The sequence below is a fragment of the Dasypus novemcinctus genome, chromosome 6 (genome assembly GCF_030445035.2).
Source record: "Dasypus novemcinctus isolate mDasNov1 chromosome 6, mDasNov1.1.hap2, whole genome shotgun sequence".
Taxonomy (NCBI): domain Eukaryota; kingdom Metazoa; phylum Chordata; class Mammalia; order Cingulata; family Dasypodidae; genus Dasypus; species Dasypus novemcinctus.
Window position 1 is genome coordinate 63,361,236 of NC_080678.1, and position 12,228 is coordinate 63,373,463.

Below are 12,228 nucleotides of genomic sequence, written 5' to 3' on the forward strand. Positions count from 1 at the left end.
TAGTTACTGTAAAATAGTCTATATATTAAAATAAATATTTGCATTTAATTATTTTAACTATAATGAAAGAATTTCAACCAAGTTAACTTATAAAAAAGGTAATGAATCAAGTAATAAAGGAAAACAAGCGAAATTTTTCTGTATTCTCAAAGAAGTTCATACCCCGGAACTTTTATATCCAAGTAGAATTAAGAAGTTTTTGAATTCACAACCGTGTTTTCTCCCAAAGTAATGCATTTAGTCCCTGATTTTACTTTATCTTTCAAACTAGGATGTAGTCTGAATATAGGAATTAATTGATAAGAGTTTAGGGTTCAGATTAATAATTAGTTATCCAATAGTTATGTATAATTTAAAATAGTGCTTAGTTTTATATATTTATATAATTTTAGAGGGAGAAGAAGAATATATTTATAAAATATATCACTTCACATTAAATATTATTTACCTTTTTAAATATTTAGTTTACCATAACCCATTAAGAAATCTAGGTTTTTATTCAGATATTGTGCATTATTTGTAAGTTCAGATCTTTAAAATAATCAGTTGGGATTATTTTTGCATTTAGTTTACAAAAACATTGAATTTTACATTAAAAAATAAAGGGAACTTTGCCTATATGCTACTACATATGTGTAATCTTTAATTAATGCCAACTTTTTGAGGGACGCCCTTAGTCTGTGATCAGTGTAGTCTGACTGTTCTAGTGAGGAGCAGTTAAACAAAATCTGTGAGCAACCACTAGCTGTTGGAAAGAACACTTTTAATGTTTTCTATAGGAATTTGCATATTATTCTTCCTTCTTTCCTACCTACAATTGTAAACTATCTTATATTTGGACAGAAATAAAGGATTGACTGCCTCCCCCAAAACTCAGAATACTCTGCTTAGAGACTAAAATGTTCTATATCCATGCAAACTGATGTAGATGCCCATTGTGCTAGAGCTAAATATAATCCAGGGGAACCATTATTGCAAATCATACTGACAACAGCAACCATTTCAGATGATTAAAATACTGAACAGAACACTAGAAGTGGAGAGGATCACTTTCTATTAAGTATAATATGTAAACATAATGTTGCAAGAAAGTTACATTCTGGCACAGTCTAGGGATGCTCTCTATTGAAATAAAGAGAAATAATTTCTTATTTATCAACAAATATCTCAGTTTGAATCTACTACCACTTGTCAATAATTATTGTATAAAATTTTGTTTAAATCCATCTTAAATTTTACTCAACAGTTACAGTTATTCTTCTAGAAGTTAAAAATATTTTTACCTCTAATCCCAAACATTGAAGGCCTCCACCCCTTAGTTTTACATATTGACTATAGGGACTGGGTAAACATATAAAACATTGCAATTGCAGCTGAAGCACCTGCTTCCCAGAAATGAAAAAATCATCTTAAGAAAAATATATAGATAGAATTTTCTCCGTGTGCTTGAAAGGCAATCATGTGTCTGAATCTACTTAAATTCCCAACATAATGGATGGTAGCAAAATTAACAAGAATGTTAGGAAAAATAAATTAAAATTGAAGGACATAGATTAATTATGTAAATTTATCTTAAAGAAACTGTAGCTACCAAGTATACATTATATAGTAAATTTAGTCAATATTTCTAGCATGAATTTTAAAATGAAAGAACAATTATCTCCTTATGAAAGAACAATATCTTAATCAGATTTCATTGAAAGTAATTGATTAACAAACATATGTAATTTATTTATTCATAGGTAAATTCAGAAAATAATATTTCTTACTGCCTTAAAAATTTTTATTTCTTATAATCTCATTTCTTAAAATCATTTTTAAAGAGTGGCTTGACAAGCCAAATATGTTCTTGAATATTTGAGCAGCTCATGCTAAACTGTAGATTTTTTTTCTGCCATCTTCAGTGACTGTCATAGAAAACAGATGCAAATAGCATCTGCTTCCATGGCAGATGCCAGAGTGATGTTAACCTCTTTGAAATGTCCACAGGGTCTCTCTGGACAGTGATTAGCAGTCTGTGGGCCTGTCTGGGCTGTGTTTAAGTTTTTGTGTAATAGAAATATTGTTAAACGGTCTAATGTTTTTATGATTATCAATTTTGTCAACAGTACTACAACAAAAAAATGATCTTAATGACATGCTTCTTCTAATTATGTTTAACATTTCCCAAGTACCTTTACACTAACTTTTTGTAGCTAATCAGCAAGTTATAAAAATGCAATAGGAAAAGATAAAAATATTTTTACTTCTAATGATTTTTCCCTGGGTCCAATATTTTTTAATGTTTCTTGTTAATTTTTACTACTTTATTTATATTACCACATTTGATTCTAACAACATATCAAAAAAGGTAGGATGATTATATCCACTTTATAAGAAAGGGAACTGAAGCTTTTAAAGGTGCAATTCAAGACAAATTCTAAGAGCTGGTGTCAGGATGCTAGTTGTGGGAGGCACAATAATGCCCAACCCCCAATTGTCTAAGAACTCATCTCTGGAATGTGTAAATATGTTAGGTTGACTGGCAAAGAATACAAGGAATTAGGAATACAGGTGGAATTAAGGTTTGCTCATCAGCTGTCTTTAAAATAAAGTGACAATTCCAGATTACAGTGATTAATTAAATATAACCATGGGAGTCCTAAAAAGTGGAAGAGGAGAAGGCAAATTGGGAGGTCAGAGTGCTGGGATGTGAGGACACAACCACTGTTCTGGATTTGAACATAGAAGAAGGGAGTCATCAGCCAAAGAATATGAGAAGCTTCTAGAAACTGAAAAAGGGAAGAAACATTCTTCTGGAGAGTCTCCCAAAAGAATACACCCTGCTGACACATTGTTTTTCTTCCAGTGAGAGCTTCCAGACTTCTGATCTACATATTTTAATTTTTTAAATTACCTTGTATTCAGCCACTAAGTTTGTCGTGATTTGTCACAGCAGCAATAGGAAACTAATACACTGATACAAGTATTCTGAATCAGAGTCCACAATTTCACCCTCTACTCATTTTAGTCAATGACCATCTTTTAGCTGAGAAGAATGTTACCTGTCAGTACCAAATGGGAAACCCTGAAAGACACAAAAGAAAGAATCCAGGGTGATTTGGCATGGATTTCTTTTCTCCTAAACTAATGTATACATGTGCATCTTTCATAGTCTATAGATCAAAAGTGCACTTATATATACCCTCTGTGGTCACTTGACATAACACAAATCATTTTACATAAAATTTAATTAGCTAGTCAATTAGTTACTTATTGGATTGCATTGTCTAAAATATATTTAATCACATAATCTAACAAGCAAAACAATCTGCTAAAATAGAGAGATAAGAGGAAAATAAAAAATAAGGAGTCAAAACAGACGTTAGTACATCAATTGTGTATCAGGATATTACATGCTTTTGTGAGCAGCTGGCTATAACTCACTCAAAATTTTTTTGAAATTGAATCAAATGGGAGGAAATTGAATAGGGGAAATTAAATTGAATGGGGGGAAATTGAATAGGGGAATGTTATTAGTTAATAAGATGTGTGGTTTCTATAAACTAAACCCATATTTGAGTCTCCTGATAGGGACAGAAAACCAAGAAAGAGAAACAAAGAGAAGAAAAGGAGAGAGCTCCCAGAGATTCTTTAGCAAGAAATAATTTTTTAAAAAATGTTTATTAGTCAAATAGAAAAAATTTCCTTCGGCTTTACTAAAACCTCTTTCCTACTATCTTAGTTTCACGGCTACTGTGACAAATACCATAGAGGCTGGTTAACTTAAACAACCGGAATTTGATTACCCACAGTTCTGAGGCTGGGAGAAGTCCAAACTCAGCCAGGCAAAGCTCTCCACCCAAAGTCTGTAACATTTTCCTGCTGGTTGTCCAAGATTCCTGTGTTTCCTAAGCTTTCACTTCATTTGACATGTTCTCTCCTTTTTCTTCCTATCTGGCTGACTTCCAGCTTCTGGTATTCCTGGTAACTTTCATATTCTGTATAAGGCCACTAGTAATAGAGTGAAGACCCAAGCTGATATAGTCATCCACATCTTAACTATAAAGACCTATTTACAATGAATTTACACCCACAGGAATGGATGATGATTTAGAAAAGTATGCATCTTCTTTCCTGGGGTACATGACTCAAATCTGCCACATTAATTTACATTCTTTCAGCAGTGAAACCACCAATTAAAAATTATTCTAACATGAATAATTCAAGATCAGATTCACCTAGTGTCAGGGAAGCTACCTTGAGGAAGGAAATTGAGCTGAGGATGAATGAAAGGTCTAAGCAAAAGGTAAATTGGGCAAGGGTGAGCATTTCACACAGTACAACAGTCTCTATTTGAAGGAGTAAGGTAAGACTGTGTGCCCAGTGTGTCACAAAAGGGACAAAATGAGGTGGATGAGAAGGAGCTATAAAGGTAGGCTGATACCAGAGGCAGAGGAAAGTTGACTGTCAGGGAGGCAAGTATTAGAGATGGATGAGAGGAAGCTCTTTTAGAGAGGTAAGCACCTGACCTTACAGAGTCTCATAGGCCAGGTTAAGGCTTTGTGTAAGTTCCTGGGTTAAGAGAAGCTATTGAGGGGCTTTAAAATTAATGTTTTGAAAATATGATCTGTAAGATTTATTTCAAACCATCAGTAAAGAATTTACATATGAATAAGGAAGAGTGATAAAACAATGTGACCTTCAGACAATGAAGCTTTGAACTTCAGAAATAAAATTACATTGATGTGATTCTACTCTTCAAATGTGTTTGAGAATGGCATTTTGGAACAGGAGTCTTTGTGGATCTTGTGAAACCACAGAACACAGATGAAATAAACCATGAAGCTTGCCACAAATGGGCAAAAATGATATCATGCCTAACAAAATACAAATTTTTTTTAAAATTTTTAATTTATTTCTTACTTTTTAATTTTTTTTTGGATTTTTCTTTTTTTATATTTTATTTTTTTTAATTTTTTTGACATGTTACATTCAAAAAATATAAGAGGTTCCCATATATCCCCCACTTCCCCTCACCCCGCTTTTCCCATGTTAACAACCTCTTTCATCATTGCATCCCATAAGTTTTGATATGTTGTGTTATCATTTTCATTAGTTTCAAAGTAATTACTGATTTTTTTTTTTGAGATTTCCTCCTTGACCCATTGTTGTTTTAAGAGTGTGTTGTTTAATTCCATATCTTGGTACCAGACCTAGGTCTCTGGTCCTTGCAGATTTCTAGCTTCATAACACTATGTTCAGAGAAATTATTTTGTATGATTTCAAACTTTCTGAATTCATTGAGACTTTCTTTGTGCCCTAGTATGTGGTCTATCTTGGAGAAAGATCCATGTGCACTTGAGAAGAATATATATCCTGCTATATTTGGGTATAATGTTCTGCATATGTCTATTAGGTCCAGATCCTCTAATATATTGTTCAAAGTCTTTGTTTCTTTATTGATTCTCTTTAGAGATGTTCTGTTCATTGGTGATAGTGTTGTATTAAAGACCCCACTATAATTTTAGAGGCATCTATTCCTTCACTTAGTTTTTCTAGTGTTTGCCTCACATATTTGGAGGTGCACTTGTTATGAACATAAATGTTTATGATTGTTCTTTCTTCTTGAAAGAGTATCTCTTTCACTAATATGTAGTGTCCATCTTTGTCTCTCACAATTTTTACAATTGAAGTCTATTTTGTACAATATTAATATAGCTACTCATGCCCTTTTTTGGTTATTGTTTGTCTGTAAGATGGTTGTCCAGCCGTTCACTTTCAATCTCCTTGAACCCCTGGGTCTAAGATGTCTTTCTTATAGACAGCATATAGATGGGTCATATATCTTTATCCAATCTTCCAGTCTTAATAGGTGAGTTTAATCCATTGACATTCAGTGTTATTACTTTCAAGGAATTACTTATATTAGCCATATTTTCTTTGGATTTATGTTTATCATATTCTGTTTTTTTTCTCTTTTTGTCTTTTTAGTTGTTCTTACACTTTCCTCCAACTCTCTCTCTCCTGTTTTTTTCTTTCCTCCTACAGAACTTCCTTTAGTATTTCTTTAAGGGCAGGTTTCTTTTAACATACTCTCTTCATTTCTGTTTGTCTGAATATTTTGAACTCTCGATCATTTTTGAATGCTAGCTTTGCTGGATAAAATATTCTTGGTTGGAAATTTTTTTCTTTTCGTACCTTGACTATGTCATACCACTATCTTCTTGCCTCCATGGTTTCAGATGAGAAATCAGCACTTAATCTTATGGAGCCTCCTTTGTATGTGATGGTTCTCTTTTCTCTTGCTGCTTTTAGTATTTTCTCTTGTCTTGAGCATTGGGTAATTTGAAAAGTATATGTCTTGGGGTAGGCCTGTTGGGATTTATGCTATTTGGTGTGTATTGTGCCTGGACATGTACATCCATCTCTCTCAATAGGTTAGGAAGTTTTCAGCCATTATTTCCTCCAATACCCATTCTGTCCCCTTTCCCTTCTCTTCCTCTGGGATCCTGATAATGCATATGTTTGTGTGTTTTGCATTGTCATTCAGGTCCCTAAGTCCCTGCTGGATTTTTTTCTATCTTTTTATCAATCAATTCTACTATCTGTTTGATTCCAGGTGTATTGTCTTCCACATCACTAATTCTTTTCTCAGCATCTTCAAATCTGCTGTTATTTGCTGAGAGTATATTTTTGACTTCTTAAATTGTGCTGTTCATCACTATCATATCTGTTATCATTTTGTGTATGATTACAATTTCTTCCGTATGCTCTCTAAGTGTTTTCTTAATACCCTTAATCTCTTCCTTCAATTCATTAAATAGGTCCATGATATATGTATTGAGAGCTTTGATTATTTGTTTGATGTTCTGCTCTTCTTCCTGTTTTTTAGTTTGTTCATTGGATTGGGCCATGTTTTCCTGATTATTGGTTTGGTTTGTAGTTTATTGTTGCTGTCTGGTCATCATTTTACCTTGATGGATTTATTCAGTTGATTAGTTTCTTCATCTAGTCTTGGGGTTTAGTTAGTTGTTGTTTTTGTGTGCATGTCAAGTCTTCTCTTTGTAACTTTGTCCTTTTTATTTTCTTTCCTTGTTGCTGGCTAAGTTCCTTTGAAGGAAAATATTAGGGCCAGAGAAAGCAAAAGGGGTAAGAAAAGGAAAAGTATAATAACAGTATTGATAGTAAATATTAGCAGAAGAACTGTGTGAGATCTAGAAGAATGGATATTAAACTCATGTAAGCTGTGTAGAATTATAACAGCAAGAAAAGTGGAGTACCTATAATGAGATAGTAAACTGAATATGGGGAGGAATATAGTATGAATTAAAAGACCAGTGTGGTCAGGAGAGAGGGAAAGAGAAAAGACAATAATATAAAGAACGAATAAAAGATAGAAAACAGAACAGAGGTATTAGAAATAAAAAGTCAGAAAAGTTGGGGGCTATACAAGGAGAGGTGAAATGAAAGAAAAATAATAAATGATGGAGGATAAAAAGATATAAAGGAAAGGGGGTAGCATTGGTAGCCAAAATCAATACACACAGTAAAGAAGAAATCTAGGATGAGGAAACACAGCAAATAAGAAATGCTGCCTGCAGCACCTAATATAAAAAAAGAAAAAAGAAGAGAAAAAAGGGGGGGGGGTGCAGGGAGAAAGAAAAAAAGTAAGCAAGAAAAAGAAAAGAAAAAAGAAAAAAATGGCTGTGGGGGCATAAAGAGGAAGGAAAACAAAAAAACAAATCAACAAAAAACAAACAAACAAGGCTTCAAACAAGGAATCCTCTTTGCAGTTAAATAAACTGCATGAGTCTGACCTTCCCCCTTTCTCCCTTCTTCACTTCCTCTCTCCCAGGGTAGCAGGAAGGCTGTGTGAAGGCTCCCATAGGAGATTCAAATTGGTCCCTGGTGAACCAAATCACCACAGAAAATAATGACTCTTAATTTCTTGAGAGAGAGCACCCACACCTTGCAGGAACCCTAAATATGCTATTGGAAGTCTACAAAGCACTTCCTACTGTCCCTCTCCCTTAGGTATGCTATAGGAGGGCTACTTAATTTTCTGACTCCATCTTTTCCCAGACCAAATTTCCTATCCCAGGGCGTTTACGTAAATTGGGTTCTCTCAGTAGATTCACTTCTCTTTTCTTCCTAGGTTCTCCCCAAGCCAGCTGGTATGCTCCTCCAAGATAAAAAAAAAAAAAAGGCGGGGGGGACCAGAAAATTGAAGCTCCACTCCTCAGACCCCTCTGCACCTCCCATCAAAACCCTCCCACTCCAGGAGTTAGTCCAGGCCAGAAGGGCTAGGGCAATCTCAGATTTCTGGGAGTGCTGGATTTGGGAATTGGAGGCCCAGGATATTGCTGACTTGGGATATGTGGGTCTGTGGAATGTGGGGTTCAAGGAACACAAGCTTGAGGATCACACATTTGGGGAACATGGGGCTTGGGAACACTGCCACGCGACTGGCAATTTTCAGGGAATGCTATAACCATCAGCCCTAGGGGGAAGGGTTTTGCCTTCCCACAGCTTCTGACTTCAGTATTAGAAACCCACAGTTTTACCTTCAGCAAGCACCACTCTTGGCACGGTCTCTCCAGGTCAATGTGCAGACACCTCCTGCTTTGTAGGTTCTTGAAACAGCCTGCTCTGGCAAGGTTCCAACCCCACTTAGCCAGTCCTTTGCAGGAGAGATTACAGAGGTCTACTCACTCAGGTGCCATCTTGTCCCACCTCCTCAAAATACAAATTAATGTAGACAAAAAGGATAGAAGGGACAGTATAAAATGTTACTTGAAATCTAGTCCATTTTAAGATGGAATTAATGTAAAAAGGGAAAAGAATGTCATTAAACACCAGGAGAAAAATAAAATCTGTTATGAAACTGAAATTTAATTTATTCTTAATTTTTATCTGTTTTTTAACTCAACTTGCTTTGTAAATTTTATATTAGTGAAAAAGCTTTTAAACAATAAATACATTAACTTGACACAAATCAGGAACAGTGTTTTAAATTCTTAACTCATTGGTTGAAAATCTTGATAGTCAATTCATCACATTACTGAATATTCTTTCTCCTAAGTAACTATCATGTAGCCAGTGAAATAGATCACTTCCAAAATAAAATGAATAAATAAAGTAAATATATGTTTTAATTATATACTATATTGATATTATATTATTATAATATATATAAAATAAAATAAAAAGAATCTCTGGAATGTGACAGGACAACTAATTTCTCCAAAATGTCCTTAGTAATAAGAAGGCAGTTTGAAAACTATTACTCTACAAAGTTTCAAAACACCCTGTAGGTGATCCCAAAATAACATACATTTTAGGGAATTTAATAATGATTCAACAAATTGGTCTCTAGTTTCCTTAGCAATAGCAGATCAACAGATTCTGACCTATTTTTAACATACAATGTTTTAACATATATTATAAAATTTATCATTGGTATAAAAATATTGATATGCACATAGAAAAGTCATCTAATTTATCTGCAGTCTCATCACTGGGACACAGTTACTGTAAAAATTTTGATTGTAATCTATATTCAGTTTTTAAAAATATGATATATATATATATAAATTACTGTGACTTTTCCCAAGGTTAATCCATGATGACCAATTCTCCCAAGAATGGAATGAGAAGCAGATTTGGCCCAATGGTTAGGGCATCTGCCTACCACATGGGAGGTCCAAGGTTCAAACCCAGGGCCTCTTGACCCATGTGATGAGCTGGCCCATGTGCAGTGCTGATGCACGCAAGGAGTGCCGTGCCATGCAGGGGTGTCTACCACGCAGGGGAGCCCCAAGTGCAAGGAGTGTACCCCATAAGGAGAGCTGCCCAGCATGAAAAAAGTGCAGCCTGCACCAGGAATGGCACCACACATACAGAGAGCTGATGCAGCAAGATGATGCAACAAAAAGAGACACAGACAAGAATACAAAGCAGATACAGAAGAACACACAGCGAATTGACAAAGAGAACAGACAACTGGGGCAGAGAAGGAGAGAGAAATAAATAAAAAAATAATAATAAATCTTAAAAAAAATAACATTAACATATTTTCAAAGGTTTGCTCTTGCAAACTATACTTGTATGTTTTTCTGAGTGCAATTGTATCATTATATAACCTTAATATACCTTAAGTCCTAGAATTTGAGTGGTTAGGTCATAGGAAACTAGTAGTTTATATTTGAATGCAGTTTTGTCCCAACTACCCTCTAGATATTCTGCATCTATTTCCTTAATTTTCTGAACTTGGCATTGTAGTTTAAATTATGTTCAGCAATTTAACTTGTTCTTAATCTTAATCCATATTACTGTGTGTGTGAACTCATTGTAAATAGTATCTCTTAAAGATGTTTCTTTTAGTTAAGCAGTGGCCAACTGAATAAAGTTGGGTTGTAATGTGGATTCCTGGAGTCCTGCATAAGCAGAAGAAATTCAGACAGTCAGAGAAAGCCAAAGGGAGGAGGCAGAATCTGTAAACCAATGGAATCCCAAAAGAGAAAGGAGAGGGCATTGCCATGTGATGTGAAGAAGTGATGCAACCATGGAATCCCAAAAGTCAGCAGCAAAATATTACAGATTTTCCGGAGAAACTATCACCTTGTTGATGTCTCAATTTTGGACTTCTGGCCTCAAAACTGTGAGACAATAAATTCCTCTTGTTTAAGCCAACCCATTATGTAGCATTTTTTATAGCAGTCCAGAAAAACAAAGATCCTTGCCATATAAACATATATTATGTTTAAAAAACAATGGGGTATATTTTGCTTTCTTTGGTAGTAAATCTGAACCTTTGTTCATATCTACTACTCTTTACATTCTGTGTGTGTTTTGTGTGTGTATGCTGCATGTTGGGTTCTTTAATTAATCTTTTTTTTTTTTTAGGTACTGCGGGCTTGGGATTGAATCCAGGACTTTGTATGTGGGAAGCTGGGGCTCAATCACTGAGCCACATCAACTTCCCCAAGTTGTTTATTTTTCATTTGTTTTGCTTGTTTTTTGTTGTTGTTGTTGTTTGTTTTTTGTTTTTTTCAGGAGGCACTGGGAACTAAACCCAAGACTTCCCCTGTGGGAGGTGGGGGCTCATCTGTTTGAGCCGTACCCTCTCCCCATTTAAAAAAATACATTGTGTGCTTGCATTTTTCATCTTTAGTCATAATGGCCTTTCAGGATTCCAAGACTGTATCATTCTTTTTTTTTTAAAGATTTATATTTTATTTATTTCTCTTCCCTTCTCCCCCACCCCACCCAGTTGTCTCCTCTCTGTGTCCATTCGCTGTGTGCATATCATTCATTTTGGCATACATCTCGTTTTCATTGTATTTCAGTTATGGTGTTTCTACCTTTCAAAACTCATTTGTTGTTTTGGTTTTCTTTGGTTCATTTTGCTACTGTTGTTGTCATCATTGTCACTGTTCAATGTGGTCAGACCTACTAGTCTTTGTGTCTGTGGTTTTTACTTTTGGGCTCCTGTTGAGAAAGTCTTTCAACTCCAAAGATTCATACAGTTATCTCTATTTATATGAATATTAAATTAATTTGAAAATTATTTTAGCATTAGAATAAGTTTGCTATATAACCTCATTATTTTACAAATGGCCATATTTTTTATCACTATTTACCAAATAGCCCAATCTTTTCCTCTGTTTTTTTAAATCACCATTTAAATTGGTTCTATTTCTCAACTCTGCCCAGCATTAACATTTAAATTATTATAACCTTTTAATATATTTGCAAAAATTTTGCCCAACTTTAGTCTTTTCTTTTTTTTTAGGAAGTTCTGGAGATTGAACCCAGGTCCTTGTATATGGGAGTCAGGTAAATACTACTAAGCTACTTCCATTCCTCTAGCCTTTGGTTTTGTTTTCAGGCTTTTCTCAAAATTTTGCTTTCAATTTTTTATTTTGTCCAGATGTGTTTTAAGTTATTTTCCAAAGTAGTTGGAAAAAAAACTGTTGGTTAATAGTCTGCTTGATATATTGCCTACTTTAGAAGATACCATGTTATTATTGGTATTTTATATTTTATGTAACTCTGAATAATATTTATTTTGCTATAAAATTTTCCAACTGATAATTTTTAGATTATAGAAAGTTTTCTTTAGTATTTTTTCATAGTAGTCAACATATTAAACATTCTCAAGAGTATCATAATTTTACAATTATATTCCTTTTTATTTTATAATAGGAAAATAATTATCTAATGATAGTCATGCCTATGTCCTTG